At 36.3% G+C, this 17146-nt stretch overlaps 1 non-coding gene across 1 annotated transcript; it reads right to left on the bottom strand.

Moving 5' to 3' along the window:
• Window positions 1-334: 334 nt before the first annotated feature.
• Window positions 335-441, bottom strand: LOC138398465 (U6 spliceosomal RNA). The gene has a single exon (XR_011235957.1). It is a non-coding gene; the product is annotated as a U6 spliceosomal RNA (small nuclear RNA).
• Window positions 442-17146: the final 16705 nt, after the last annotated feature.

Raw genomic sequence — 17146 nt, 5'->3', positions numbered from 1 at the left:
CATATGGTTTTTGTTTTTGCTTCTATTTATGTGGTGAATTACATTTATAGATTTACGTATGTTGAACCACCCCTGCATCTCGGGGATGAAGCCCACTTGGTCGTGGTGGATTACTTTTTTGATAAGTACTTGGATTCGATTTGCTAGTATTTTATTGAAAATTTTTGCATCTATATTCATGAGGGAAATTGGTCTGTAGTTCTCTATTTTTGTTGTGTCCTTTCCAGGTTTTGGTATCAATGTTATATTGGCTTGGTAGAACGTGTTGGGGAGAATTCCATCCTTCTCAATATTGGAGAATAGTTTATGTAGGATGGGCACCAGTTCTTCTTTGAAAAATATGGAACGTTTCACGAATTTGCATGTCATCCTTGCGCAGGGGCCATGCTAATCTTCTCTGTATCGTTCCAATTTTAGTATATGTGCTGCCGAAGTGAGCACTGTCCAATATTTCTATTGGAGCATGCTAAAGACATCTTCAACATATAGCAAGTACCAGCTTAGAGCACTACTTTGATGACTACCTAGATAATCAAATATACACACATACACAAACACACACAACACATCTGTAGATGATTAGTTGTTCCTGAAATATTACATATCTTATCTATATTTAACCTCTCAAAGACAGTAATTAGGTATTATGTAAGATTATTGCATAATGTCATAATTACCTAATTAAAAGAAAGGAGAACAGAAATATCTTTTTAAATAAAAGTAAAAATCAAGTTAAAATGAAGAGGGCTACACAATATATTGGTAAATTCAAAGCACATATCACAAAATCAGAATTTCTGGTGCCCAAACTACACCTTAGAAGTACTTGAGGCACATTAGGAAGCTGAATTATGGTATTATGTACTATTTTATAAGCCTCGCTTATGAGTGACCTAAAAACAGCATTTCCCAAGTGGCCTGAGAGAGGCAGCTTCCAAAAGCTGACAGCGTTACAACCAGGGAACAGCCTGCACTGCGGGAGAGTTACATCAATAGGTCTTAAAAGCCTTGTGTTGAGTGGGTAGGTGGGTGGGAGGGTGAAGAATTGTAAATATGGCCTGAGTCTCACTCTCTCTGGGAGTATGACTGAATCAACCAATACTTTTCTGGAGCTGACATTCCTCTTAATGTGCCTTCAGGTTATCAGTCCTTAAAAACCTGGAACCACAGGATGACATTTAACTTTGAACTTTGTGTTTAGTGAAGCAAGTGCTAATGAGGAATGGTAACTAGGATAATAATTGCAACTAGCGTTCTTGCAGTTTCCACAGAGGGTAGTGAAGTTACCAAAGAGCAAGATTTCACATTTGATCAGAAGCTAATTGAAAGGTCCCTTTTGGCTTCAAAGTAACCAAAAGTAATGAAAAAATGAGGGATTTAAAAAATAGCAAAGCAAATTTGAGGAATTTAATAGCTGCTAAAAATATATAAACTTAAACATCATTTTTAACACAGTTTTTCTTTCATTGAACTCCAAGAGCATAGCTTGTGTACTAGTATTGTGGCATTTACCAAATACTGCTATATGTTATATTAATATTATGATCACTTTGTAATATTAGGTGATAAGTTTTGTGAGGGTAGGGTCCAGGGTCCATGAGACATTTACCTTTATAGTCACTATTACATTTTGAAAATGTCTTCATCTGAACTAAATAGATGAACACCATATTTATTAACGGCTATCGCGTTAACAAAAGCAACAACAGATTTTTTTCCCGTTTTTTTTTGTTGTTGTTGTTTTTACCAATTTAACTGCTTATATGAACTTGTATAAAATGCTTCATAAAATTTTAGGAACTGAATATACTTTGGGAACCATCATTTTTACTTTTATACTTGAAGGGTATTTGTGGAATTATCATAACATATGTATATGAATGCATGAAACATAATCTTAATAAATAGGGTCTGATATTTTTATTTTTGTCTTTGTTTCAAATATTTCATAATAAAACTAAATTTAAAAAGGGATCTGAGCATGCCATTTTAAAGACAATAGTTGATTTAAACAAATATAAAGGATTTAGGTGAAATCTTTGAACTATTCTGGGTTGTTAAGGAAGACATTTGGAGCTTGAGATTTGGATTAGGCAATATGGTCTTCATAGCACTAATTATAAAGCAGATTACTACATAATTTTAATTTCAAATCATGTGTGACCTGTTGCTCTTTTAATGTCTAGTGCTTGGTAGTAAATTGGGGAGGGTGAATAGACCAAATTGGGAAAACATACAATTCTAGCTGTTTTACCAATATGTATCAACATCAAGTTTTTTTCTTTTTTCTTTTTAAATTATCACCCTGTCAAAATTAAATGTGCAATTCACAGGAAATTTAAAGTCTAGTTAATACATTTCAATATATTTAAAGTCTCTGATTTTCTGGATATATTGTTTCTTCAATAAACAGTACAAAATGAAAAATTAATTTACTATCTTTGTATTATATACTATTTACTTATCTTGAGTCTATCATCCTAACAGTAATATTCAATAATTCTTAGCCATTTTGTTAAATAAGAGCTTTTCTTTATTTTAAATTCTATAACATGGAATTTTATTTTTTGATTCCAGCAGAATTTCTGAATTTATTTTTGCTTGTTACCTGTATCTTTTTGTTCTACTTGTGTTGGTGTTTGAAGTTAAAGGTCTATACCACATTACCTCTATCTAAACCGTCTTATGTAAGCTAAATAGGACTTTGTAACTTCAAAGAACAGTATAAGAGAAGGGTAAAGAACAGGGTAACAGAAATTCAGAAGGAAACAGATTGTTCTCCCTGAGGGAAAAGTGAAAAAAAATTTGCAAAAGAACTGGTCTCTTTTTTTAATCTCTGGGATGAAAACGGTAACCATAGAAATCACAATAAAACTTAGGCTTCCTTGTCAAAGAATTTCTCTTGGTGAATGACAACCTCGATACTCTTTTTAAATCTTTGACCTTATCGCCCTTCCCAATATTTTAGAATCTTTTGAAAGAATACACCTGTACCATTCATGGACTAGCAATTTGCCCTAAAAATTTAAACAGAGCTGAAAATTTGAGCTTCTCACAGAGACAGAATATGACATTCAAAGCACAACAGTAGGCTTTCTACAGGGATGGCAAGAGAAAAAGACAGGGTGGAGGCTCATCCTCGCTCATATATTTAACAGTTATATTCTTTCGGCTCATGAGGCATAAAAACCCTCTGGCTAGTTTAAGAGAAAACTTAGTGGAAGAACAGAAAAATAACTTGTGAAATATAAGGAAATAACTAAGTACCAGGACTTACTGGAACTAAACTACAACAGCAGTAGTTTAAAAGTTTTTCCCTCTAGAATGCTATTCTTATTGTGAATTTACTGAGTTTGGGGTTTTTATCTTCCAAACATCCAGGAAGACAGAGCTGATTGGATCAATTCAAATCAGTTGAATACTCCTGCGCCAATTATCTGTGGCCAATTCACAAGTTTAGGAAGGATGAATAAAATCACTGAGAGGAATTTCTCCCCTCTGCATGGGAGACAGTTCCCGGAGGAGGGGGCAAGCCTGGTGACAGGCCATCATTGTAAAAGGTACTGCCACGTTATCCATATGATTAGGGCCAATATTCAAAACTACACTCCCAGGCCTTAAATTACTAAACAGATCTGAGTATAAGAAAGCCATACCCCGCTGCTAAAGATACCCATTTGTTTATCCAGTCCTTAATTACACATTAATTGAGCATTTATTATGAAAGACACTATGCTATATATTTAAGATACAAAGATGAATAAGATACAACCTTAGATTTTAAGAGTTTGTGGTATAACAGAAAGGATGAAATTGGCATGTATTAAAAATAATTAACTATTGAAAAACGTCTGCAATAACAAGAACAATTAAAGATACTGAGCAGTCAATTGAAGTTTAAGGGGAACAGAGTATACGTTATATGTATTCATATTATCCTCAGTTCAGTGTGACCAGGAATCATACAAGCTCCATAACGAAGGCAAGCAGAGCAGGTCCTGCCTCTTGTCATCTGTGCCCGTGTTCATATGTTCATATGTGGTGTGTTCCCTGACTCTCTCTGTTTAGCTCATGCCATTTTTATTTTTTTGAATGAAAGGCTATGGTTTTCACAATAAATTTAATTGTCCTCCTGAATGCTCCTCTGATTTCCATAGCATGTCCACCAACAATTTCCTGGTGCCTAAAATTCTCTTATTGTAGGGAAATTCTTACTATCTCCAAGATGAAAATAGCATGAATGGTCTGTGATGAAACGGCAATCTTCAGTCTTTTTTTCACAGTTTTGCTCGGGCTTTACATGGCTAAGAAAAAATAGAATGCAAAGGAGGTTTTTTCCTCTCCTTTTTATATCTAGGATATACCTAGTTAAGGCCCATTCTGGGGTCAGTGAAGTAAAAGCTGAATGATTTTTTCATAAATATGGTGTTTTCATTATAAAAAGTTATTAGACCTGTTCTTAGATTTTTCAATTAGATGTATGAATATAATATAGCAAGATATGTGCAATAATTTAATTCTATTTAAAGAAGAGTGTTCTATATATGTGGTAATTAAGTACTTTCATATTCAAACATATGCATATAGACTTCAGTAATAATTTTATATCTAAAAGGCAATGTCTCTGTTTAAAAAGAAATATATAACTTCCTTAAAAATTTGGGGTTACACAAAATTATTTTATGTCAAAATGCTTACCTACTTCAATTTGTAAAGAATAAATAGTGCTAGTAAAATCATATATAAATGATGAATAAACATAAGGGTCTTAAAAATAATTGAAAAAATGACAATTTTAATTTTCAAAGTAAATTTGAGGTAAGGCTCAGATGAGGATTAGGAACACTCAACATCCAATACTTTAATCTCCATCAAACAGATAAATCAAGTATATGAAAAACTCTCAGATTGTCTTTAACTTTGGGAGGACATCCATGAACAAATAGAATGGGTAACTATGTAGAGAAAGGTAGTACTGTACAAGGATCTAGAGGTTGGGTCCTGAAATCCAAGCACAAGGGGTTACTGAGCCTCTGTGTCTGTTTCCTCACCCATAAATAAGAATAACAGTAAGACCTACTTCCAATGGTTCTCTTGGGGATTAAATGGAACAATACATATGAAATGCTCAGAACAGGACCCGCCATATAGGAAGTGGTTGTGAATGTAAGCTATGACTGTTATGTTCTGTGAGGCAATCTGAATAATTTTTAGAAAGATTAACATTTTTCAGGACTATAACACAGGCCCTGGTTGTGACAATTTGAAAGTCTTCAAGGCTGTATACATTCATTTATTCATTTAGCAAATATTAATCTAGCACCTCCCTTGTGACAAGTACTTTATTAGATACTGGCAATGCAAAGATAGTCCCTGAAGTTGAGGAACTTAAGGAATAATACAGGAGGCAGTTTTGTGAACAAAATATTTGTTATAGTGTCATAGCTGGAATGACAGCAGTAGGCATGGGATGCCATTGGAATACACTGGAGATAGTGTTAGTCAAAGCTCCATTGTATGTGAGTACTAGAGAGTCTTCACAGAGCTGTTGACATGAGCTAAGTCCTTAAATCTTATTAAGCATTCACCCAGGAATAGGGCTAGAACAAAATTGCAGTGTAAATGGATGAAACAGCACATGCAAGAGGTATAAAACATCATGGTGAACTTTGTGAACTACAAATAGTTTCATAAAAATGAAGCTTAATGTGCCAAAAGATAAAGCTTGGTATTTGAACAGGGAGTCAGTTCATGTCACCTTAAGTGCTATGCTAAGAAATCTGAGCTTGGAAACAGTAGGGACCAGACATAATGAGATTTACTTTAGAAAGTTAAATCTAATGACGTAGCAGGTGACAGACCAGCAAGTGATGGGATCAAACAGCATTTATCGTGTTTTAACATGTATGCAATTTATTTATTTATTACCTTTATTTTTATTTTCTATTTCTTCCCACTAGAACATAAGCTCAAGGAAGACAAGAACTTTCATCTGTGTTCTTAATATAAAGAGCAGTGCCTGGCACATGATGGATATTCAATAAGCATTTGCTGAACAAATTAAAATTTCAGTAGTTTAGGTGAAAGAAAATGAAAGCCTGAAATAAAGCAGTGTTACTAAAGCTGAAAAAATAGATTTTAAAATGTACAACAATAGGAAATTATGACTGATTAGATGACAATGAAAGAATCAGAGATTTTCAGAAAATACCTACTGTCTAACTTGAATATCATATCATTTCTTGCAAAAAAGAATATAAGAGGAGAAAAGTTTGGTGTGAAGAGGAAGATAATCAGGGGATATAAGAGTTTAGATTTGGGCACATTGTTTTGGGGGATCATAAAGATGGGGACATATAGATGTCCAGAAAGTACTTAGATATATGGTCTTGAAGTTCAGGGATATGGGCCTGAACTGATATTTGATGTTAATAGAATTGAGAATATGCAACATATTATCATGGTTATAGTTAATATGTGAATATGTTTAAATCCAACCCCTGAATGGATAATCAGTATTTCCAGCTGGATGGTAGTAGTTGCTGGATGTCCTGTACTGTGTATTTTTTTCCTGTCTCCCCTACCCCTTTCTGCTCCCCTGACCTTGTTTCACCGATGATTCTTATCTCAAATATATATGTATACACACACATATAAATACAGATTGCTCCTAGTACAGTATTCTGTTGAGTGACAAAGTGCCATGGTTAAGGGAATGAGTATCAGGATCAAAAAGATTTGAGCTCAAATCCATTTAAATATCACCTTGGAAGAAAGTTATTTAACCTCTCTGAAGATTCCTCTTTTTTAAAATGTGAATGCCCAAACTCATAGGTTATTGTGAGTATCACTGTCTTTAGTACAGTGCTTAGACACAGCTGACTAGTTAATTAACTAGCTCTAACCATAACTTTATTACTATACTAGGTGTAAAGATTGCATTTCATCTAGTGGTAAATTAAAGATGATAAAATTAAAGGTTTGTAGGTAATTGATTATCATTTATGAATCTGTTCTGTTGCAAATTTTAGATGTTTTAAAAATACTTTGCATTGTAAAGCATCATGGTAAAATATTCATTTTAATAAAAATAAACCTTAGTTAAAGGGTTTTTTTGGGGGGAGGTTTTTTGTTTTTTCCCCCCAGAAACAGAGGATTATCCAGACAGAGTATTATTGATTTGGTTTTGATGGATTCTGAGATCAATTACATGGGCCATAGTTGAACCATCATCTTCTTCTAGATCTAGATGTTTCTACTCTGTGAAAGAATATCTTATGCCACCATAGTGTGGCACCAGCATCTCAAATTCAACATGCTCCAAATTAATTTTCTGATTCTTCCCAAATACCTGCCCCCCCCCCCCATAAACTTCTCCTTGTCGTATATTTTCTGTCTGGTTGCACGACACCAGCATCCATCCAATTTCCCAAGCCATCCCCTAAACACGTAAGTCTCTTACTTCTTTTCATCCTACTTCATAAATGTCTCTCAAATCCATTTAAGTCTGTTCAGCTCCAAAGTCATTGCCTCATTTAAAATCCACATTATTTCCTAAGTGGATTACTTCAAGTGGTTCTGCCAACCCACTCTCCACACTACAGTCAATAATCTTTTTAAAACACACTTTTTTATGACATAGTCCTATAAACAAGCTTTCAGTGACTTTATTCCCTTCAAATTAAAGTCCGCTTTTTTAAGACTGAGGCTGGGCGCGGTGGCTCACGCCTGTAATCCTAGCACTCTGGAAGCAAGGCGGGTGGATCACTCAAGGTCAGGAGTTCGAGACCAGCCTGAGCAAGAGAGAGATCCTGTCTCTACTAAAAAATAGAAAGAAATTATCTGGCCAACTAAAAATATATATAGAAAAAATTAGCCGGGCATGGTGGCACATGCCTGTAGTCCCAGCTACTTGGGAGGCTGAGGCAGTAGGATGGCTTAAGTCCAGGAGTTTGAGGTTACTGTGAGCTAGGCTGACGCCACGGCACTTACTCTAGCGTGGGCAACAGAACAAGACTCTGTCTCAAAAAAAAAAAAAAAAAAAAAAAAAAAAGACTGAGTTCACATTCACCTACACACATACAAAATTATACTAAACATGACCTTTTAAGATTTAGTTTCCTTCATACTCCTCCAGTGATTGATCTGTTACTCCATTTATTGAATTCTTGTTCATCTTAAAATCAAAGACATCACTTATTATAGATCATTTTCCCTAATTTCCCTATTTTAGGTTAGGGGGAGCTCTTCTTTGTGTTCCTTTTCCATGTTTCCATGTAAACCTTTCCATGTTTACACCTAACAAAGTATCATAATATTGTCATAAACCTTTTTATTTATCTCTGTCTTTGTTGGATGTCAGCTCCTTTATTACGGAAAGGCTATATTTTGTTTGGTGGCCGCAGAATCTGCCATGACATTTTGAATTCATTATGAATATAATGAAATGTTATAAAATGCTTGAATATAATATTTATTTGAGGTAGGCATGTTGCATGACAAGCACTTCTCTATGAAAAACACAAAGCTCTGCCCTCAGAGAGTTTACAATCCGGTGGGGAGAATAAATAAATAAATTTACATTCTAAATGGTTAAAAAGTGAAGTCATTTAAAAAATTTCTAATCATGTATGTTTTAAATAATCAGAAAGACAGCTCTTCTTCAAATTGCATATTTTATTTGCAGCACCGACATTTCTGGATAAGGTGTAAAAATTATACCAAACTAAAAGTGTTATCTACAAACCTCACATTAAACCTCAGAATGTCTCCAAATATGTATGATTTAATGTAAATATGATGATCATCTGATAAAAGTCATAGAAAATACTGTAAACAATTCCAATTACATTGACTTAAAACATTTTAAATCAAACTTTGCATATAAGATTTATTTCTGAAATCTCAAACCATAAAGTATGCAAAGAAAATGGGCTATGAATGGATGAGAGTCTAAAAAAGTGTCTAATTTCTAATTCCAGCTGCAAGGAAAAGAATGTCAACTATGTTAGACTGTGGCTGTGTCTGCATCCGCAAACTGATTTTAAAAATGATTGAATTCATTTAAATGGCCAGTTATTTTGTCGAAAACCAATGACCCAGAGTGGCCAAATCTAGTCAATACCTTGTTGTTTTCATTCTGCCTACTTGCCCTCTCAGATTGGTTTTTATGTGTAGATAGTCTGTGTATCAAGAATTCAGGGTGGGCCACTAATGTCATTTTGTGAAAACAACATGTTACCAAGTCAGAGTGTTTTCTGGGCATTTACTCTTGGCCACCCACGTGTCTGAGAGTGCAGTTCCATCGGCTAAGTACCTTAGGGCCTCACATTTTTCTCATCTTCCGAGGGTGTGGGAAAAATAGTTTGATTGGAAAATAGTCAACCTGGTGGTTGTTGAGCCACAGTTACAACACAGAGTTGTTATCAATGCAAGGATCAACTAGCGGGAACTCCTAGCCAAGAACTCAGTAATTCATACTTTTCTTTAATTAACTTGACTGGTCTATGGGATGGAAATGTTTACTCAAAAGTATAGACTTGCAAAAAAAATTTTTTTTAAGTGAAGCAACTTTGCTTTTGAATTGCATTTGTTTCTGTAACAATTCCCCAGCTTTAGTTTCTGTCAAATAAAAGACCAACTAGTATTTTTCTAAATACAAACACTAGCAAATACGCTTACTGCAATTACTATAGATGCCTTTTTACTATTGTTAGGAGATATTGAAAGGCCTAATTGCTTGTAGTTCTTGTAATGCTGATTAAAAATAAAGAAAATGCACGCATACAATTCAATGAAGACTGTGAGAAAAACAATATAGTGAAAATATCATCTTATATTCCTTCTGGTCCTTAGCCAGGGTTATTACTATATTAGTGTATAGTAATACAGTGTAGAGTGCAAAATTTGTATTCAGTATGTTACATGTTACCCTTTTAGTTTATTTTAACAGTGCCTATTCCTTAAACTGAATCGGTATATCTTATTTCTCTAGTATGTTCAAAGTAAAAATTATGCTTGCAGCCTATTGTATATTTGATCCTATCTCACTGGGTAGGTCAGAGTCATTTTAAAAAACAGATATAAAATAGGTATGAAATTATTATTATAAATCTAGGCACTCCTGACTAATCATTTCCTATGGTTTAGAGATAGAAATAGGAGGGATGGCAAAACCAGACGAAGAGGTTCTAATTCACTTGCCCATACTTAGACATTTACACTGGGAAGCAGTGGCTAAAAAAACAATCACTGATTACTCTTCAGGACACCTGAGTCAGCAAAATCACCTACACACAGTTGAAAGAGGGGTCCATATAATGCAGATTTTGTACATGATTTTAAGGAGAACTCAAAAGCCAGAATACAGTAGCTGTGGATGGCATTTATATTTAGTAAGAGTGCAATATACTCGTTTGAAGTTGGGAGATGAGTATTTATTGAAACAGCTGGCAAATCAGCAGGAAAATGCTGATTTTGAAAAAACTATTCTTCTTCTGTGGAATCAGACCTACTGTATTTAGCAACACTATTATAATTGAACACAAAAACTGCATTAAAATACCATTACGAAGGAGACAGAAATCCAGAAAAATAAGAGAATTCTAAGTTAATGGCTGTCACAGCATTCCTGAGTCAGCTCTTTTAAGCATAAATGCACAAATGGTCTTTCATGTGTGACATGAGATGAACCGGCTGGACTCTGTTTCCCCATCACTTATGGCCACTGTCAGATGCAACCAGCATATTTTTCTAGGCTGACCCAGCACAGCTCATCTATCTACATACCTGAGAGCACCAATTCCACCCTTATGAAATTAAAACACCAGGAAATTGGATGAAATTTTAACTTTTGCATGACATGAAGATGGCCTCATCTTTCCCTGAAAATAACAGATATATTAGTAAGGGACATTCTGTAACTCCTTCTGACCCCTCTGTCACCACTTGGAAACACAAAACTGTGCTTTTATGTAGACATAAGAAAACCAAAGGATTACCAGGTCATTTTTTTCAAATGAGAACACAGTGAACTGCTTAATTTATGTAACTTGCTAAAGGTTACACAACTGGTTTGTGGCTAAAACCAAATCTTATGTCTTTTAATCCAATGTCCTTTCCACCACCCTCCTTGACCTCTCTTTAGTCTGTCAGTAATGCATAAAATAAAGATAGACTTTGTCCCAGCCCTGAGCCTTAAAGGCAAGTAGGAGGGCAGAGTGGGTATAAACAGTAGGGCATTTTGTGAAGCACTTAATGGTTACTATTTTCTCCTCCTGCATTTAATAATGACAGCAGTCAAGTAGGGTTCATCCACCTCCCCAGCACAGACCAAGAAAGTCCTGTGGTAGGCCACAGTGCAGTTGCCAGGGCAACAAGCCATTGTCGTACCTTTTGCTGCCCTGGAAAAACCAGGGCAGGCCATGTAGAAGGGAAGGTGGAGATGCCTGAGAACTCTCCTAGTGTAGCTTAGCTCCACACCCAGATCCATCTCAACGTCAGAAGTCCATCTGACCATTCCTCAGAAATATACTAATCGTTTCTCTGATGAAAAATAGACTCAGAAACTCTCTGGAAATGAACTTGAGCTTTACTTTTATTCATATAGTCTAAGATCAATTTAATGTTGGCTTCAATGGAATCGAGCATAAGTGTTGTGCAAAGTGTACCTGGATCTAGCTCTTGATAACTTTCTGTGGAATCTCAACTGTCTAGGGGAGAGCTGGCTTCCCAGGATGCACTGGAGGAAGTCCATATGGCTTGGGAATGCATCTGAACTTAGATCTTAATACTTGTCAGAACTCAGGAGAGGGCACAAGTGGTGCCAGTGAGCTCTAAGAGGCTACATTTTTGTGCCCAGCTCTGTTCTTCAGAAGTGTCACCCTGACCCCACTACACCTCCAAGATTAGATAGAGATGGACTTTTCTAGAAAATAGCTTCCCAGTCATCACAAAATCCAATCATTTTGTACCTTTAGAGAGGATTGAATTAATTGGTTAAGACTCACATCATGACCCTGGGAAGTTTAGCAGGTAAGAAACAGAAAATCTGAGAATTTATTTCTGTGAGAGCCCAGTGAATTCTCTTGTGGTTGAAATTTTAAACACAATTTAAACTTTTGAATATTCAAGTTCATACCTTCTTGGCAAAGTATGACCTCCTTTTCTTCATGGGGAAAAAAATTCTAAAAGCTTCAAAAGTTACTTTTTAAATAATTTTAATTGCAAATGGATTAGAAACATATAAAGTATCTCTCAAATTTCACATAGCTGCTAATACTAAAAGGAAAAAGATTTTTTAAAATTTCTTTCAGACTTCATCGAACCATAAATATCCAAAGTAAGTTTCTGAAAAATCTGGCAAGGGAGAGGGGAGCACAAATGCTGTATGTTGCCTTATTTTTAAATATATAAATTGGATTTGAGGAGAAATTTGTCTTGAATATTTGAGATTGAGTGACAATCTCGAATCTGACTTTATTCTATTTCCAGAGGCATGTTTTGTTTTTCTTTTCTATTCTGCTTTATGCTAACATATTTTTATTCCTCCAACCAAATGTATTATCAAGAGAACCATTAATAAAAGCTGATGGGAAACAAAGGTTTGGTCCTACATAATTCCAGGGGTAAGTCTGTGGTTTTACCACAGATTGCCTACAACCTTTGTTGGATCAAGTTTTGTTAGAGGTCTAAACAATCCTGAAACAGTACTATGTTACTTTTAATTGTCCTATTATCAGTGACTGAACACTTCCATGCTTTCATTTCAGGCAGAGTGATTTACATGACAGGCTGGGTGTGATCTTTCCATCTACCTTTTAATAATTCTTTTCTACTTGTATAATTTAAACAAGGGCAATTATGCATTTATTTTGGCATTTTGTTTTTTTACTAGAAGTTCATATGGATTATTTTCGAGGAAACATTTTAGCACACTCTTGGCATTACATATAATGTTGCTTTTATTAAATTTGTTAAGGAATAGTCAACATTGAGTGCTTACTCTATACCACTTGCACATAGGGGCTTTTCATATGGAATTTTAAATCCAATAATAAATTTTGTCCAGAGGCTAATGCACTGTATCTTTTGTTACCCTCTCCCATTTCCCTAACCCCTATGTCACCACTCACCATGTTCCATAAAATTTTCTATAAATCTTTTGATTAATTACATATTACAGTCAAATACAACATGGAAGGCCAGGGAGAGATTCCTCCTTTAGTGATTCTGCAGCTCTTTATGAGAAACAGTGCCGTACGTTAACCTGCTTATAAGTTCCAAATTGGTTATAGGTAAGGACACCTAGGACATCTTTATTGATCCAGATACCAGTCTGCTCTGTTCCCCTTGTGCATGAGAGGATCATGAGACCAATTCTTTTAACTGTCTCCCAAGATCAATATCTGAAAGATACAAAATTTGAAGGTTAAATAAAGATCTGCATATACTGAGCGTACCTGCATGCAATGCTTTACTTGTATACAATGATTTACTGAACAACATTGGGATGGGGGTGTGAAAAAGCCTGATTTCTTTGCTTTGGGGGGCTAAAATGAATATGAAAAAAGTAGTTTGAGCAAGGAAGTGTCAATGCTAAACCCTTACTAAAGTGGTTTCAGTCTTTATTGCCACACAGTAAGCCTGGATTACCCAACAACCAGACTAAGCCCATGAATAGGGCAACAAGGAAATTAATCAATTAATTAATCAGTTTTGTATAAAAATGTTAATATTTTAAAAAGTAGCAATCAGCTTGGAAAACCCAGCGCTACAAAGTGAACTCCCTTGCTGATATTTTGTGGTTTAGGATAATTATATTTAGAATTAGATATTTTGGTGTAGGCAGCAGGAAAGTTGGGCAGAATAATAAATTCAGTATTGGAGTCCTCATCAGCTTTCACAGCTATACAAAATATTTTCAAAATTTCAGGTAAGATGTTCTCTGATGAAATGTACTCTCAACAAAATATTTTTAGTACTTCCCATAACCTCCATTCTGGGATCAGGGTTTTCTTCAAATTAATTCCCTCTGAGAATGTCTCCCGAGGTACTTCTACCCTAACACGTCTATTCAAAACCCAAGTAGCATTTCAAGTGTTCAGGTTACAGCTACAGAGAATCCCAGGACACCAACTATAAACCAACTAAAACAGTGCTAGGGATATGAGTTAGCTTTACTCAACTCTACAACAGCTTCACAAATTATATAGGTTTGATTTATTAGCCAGTTTTCTTAGTAGTTATCTTTACCAATATTTTCTGACCATCCTATTTTTATAATTTCCCTTTTTGTCAGTTCAGGTCCTCTAAGAAGTAGATTCCAAGACAAGATTAGACATGCAAGAGGTTTAATGTGGGAAAGCCTGTGAAGGATAAGGAGGGAGCTAACAGAGAAAAAGCAGGAGACTCTTTGGTCCTTCGTGCAGGTTTGCCACCTGTGAGTGAAGAAGGGAAAGGATAGAAGATTAAATGGGAAAAGACTCAGATCTAGCGCAGTTCTGAGACTTCCAGGTCAATGAGGAGTTCCCAAGCAAAGGTTGCAAATTAGAGTGTCTTGCAGGAAAGGTCCAGATATGATATACCATGCCCAATCATTGTCGTGGAGAATCCTAAGAAAGGCATAGTTTGGGTTAAGTGCCAGGGTGGATTCAAATCTTTGGCAGCTGGAGACTGTCAACTGTGCTTCCACAGCCATTTCTCTAGAAGAGAGCTCTAAAAGACAAACAAACTCTATGATTATAGAGTCTACCCCTTGCCCCGGGCAGATCCACTTTTCTACCCTCATTGGGCAAGGAGATTTTCCAGTTACATGGTCCTCAGGTCCTAAAGAGAAATGTAGAAGATTAGTGGGACAAACTACAGCCCTCTGCTACAGTCAGCCTAGAGGCCGCAACTAATACTCATCTTCCCATCAATTGTAAAATTCCTTCACCTTCAGCTACCATTTTTGGAAGTTTTAGTGGCTTATCTGGTACAGTTATATAAACCTTCAATCCTGAGAAGTCTGATCCCTTGGTAATAAACTATGTATTCATAATTATAACTGGGCAAGTGAGCACCAAGAAGTACTCCACTGAATCATGTGGGTTCTATGTGTGCAGCCATGTGTCACTATGACAGGGATACACATTCAAAGAAATGCATCATTAGACGATTTCATCATTGCATGAACATCATAGAGTGTACTTACATAAAACTACATGTTATAGTCTACTACACACCTAGGCTATGTGGTCTAACCTATTGCTCCTAGGCTACAAACCTGCATAGCATGTTATTGTACTGAATTCTGTAGGCAATTGTAACACAGTGGTAAATATTTGTGTATCTGAATATATATAAACATAGAAAGGGTACAGTAAAAATACAGTATAAGAGATAAAGAGTGGTACACTTGTATAGGGCACTTACCATGCATGCAGTTTGCAGGACCGGAAGTTGCTCTGGGAGAGTCAGTGAGTGGTGAGTGAGTGTGGAGGCCTAGGACATTACCGTACACTGATCACTTCTGTAAACACCCAATTTCCAAATAAGCTTACATTCTGAAGTACTAGGGATCAGGACTTCAGCATCTTTTGAGGGACACTATTTAACCCATATCATTTGCCTACCGTCATTCCTGGCCTTCAGAGGAAAGCCACCACTGAACGTCTCACAAATATATTCATGTTGACTGTGGTGAATGGTGTATTCTTTGAGCCTCCCAGGAACATTATTAGATCTTCTGAACTCGTAAAATATATCCATTCCAGCATGATCACTCCCCTTAGCCTGTTTACTCTTCTTCTATCATCTGCCCAGACAAACTAGGCAGGCGTTTTTGCTCAGCCCAGCCATCTCTTCTCCAGGATGTTACAAGCCACCACATCAGCAAATTTACCCACCTCATGGGGTTCTTCCCCAAGATGTTGAATCCACGTTCCAAAGTGGCTCTATATCACTGAATTTTTGCTTATAACACTTTGAATCTTTTTATCAAATACCCTTAAAATCCAACTTCAGGGAGTACTTCTTTGGCTCCTGTCAATATATGCTAGCTAATTCTTAAAGATCTTTAGGGTGTAATATCTTACCTACTTAAGAGGCTTGGCATACCCTGAGCCAGGGCTATGCTAGGATTTCACCCAGTTTATAAGCCTAGCAGTGAGGAGAGGAGATGGGGGAATTCTCCTGAGGGGGCAAACTATTGCTCTATGGGGAAGGAACCTAAGCAAGATCTTCCCTTATATGAGGGAAAGTTTTGCTTATACCAGGGAGGCATGGGCCACTTCTATAAGCTGTGAAGATTAAGGGGGAGCTTCAGAGCCAAAACTATTGGAGGATATTTTTGCAGAAGTCTTTGAGCGTTGTTTTAGGGTCCCAGGTTTTCCTAATAAGAATTTAGCACGAGTCCTGCTGCCTTGGCTGAGCATTTAAACACCTCTGGAGCTCTCTAACTCTATTAAGCAATCAAAAAGGACCTCTGGGTCTCACACTTGGACTCTAACTGTTTAACTATTTCCCATGATTCCTACAAAAGAAATCAATAACACTTAGTAATAACTGGCCAATTTTTCTCCCCTAACAAAAATTGTTCTCCCTTACATCTCTCAAATATAATACCTGAACAATCACTTCAGGAAGGGGGTGTCTCTCTCATAGTACATTTTCCTAGATCACTACTGGTCAAATGTTCTACAATTTGGCATCCAGCTCGTGCCAGGGGCTAGCCATGCTCCAAATTCTATTCATAGTGGGTGTCCCCATTGCTCTCTGGGTTGTAAGGGAGCCAGTCCCAGATCCAACTTCTAGTATCACCTGTTTCAATTCAGTTCTTTCAAGAAGCATTGCATAACAACATAGAAAAAAATCTGTGAAAGTTAAAACGGTAGAGAGCAGAAGGTGGCAAGACCTGCGTTCTAGAATGATACAGATCCAAAGTTTATGAAAGGAGAATGGGAAGACAGGGGAATTGGTAGACTCAGTACAGTTCTGAGAAAGTCTTGGCCAGACTTATGAGGAGTCCCCTACCAAAGGCTGCTCATTGGAGTCTAGCACTGGGCATGAATGTCTAGTTATTGAGTATTGGGCTCAATAACTCCCAGTATGCTCAGTCAATGGCTGGGAGAAGTCTGGGCTCAGTAGGAGTGACACAGTGGATCTG

Source organism: Eulemur rufifrons, chromosome 17, assembly GCF_041146395.1.
Source record: "Eulemur rufifrons isolate Redbay chromosome 17, OSU_ERuf_1, whole genome shotgun sequence".
NCBI lineage: Eukaryota > Metazoa > Chordata > Mammalia > Primates > Lemuridae > Eulemur > Eulemur rufifrons.
This window is presented reverse-complemented; position numbering and strand designations above follow the sequence as displayed.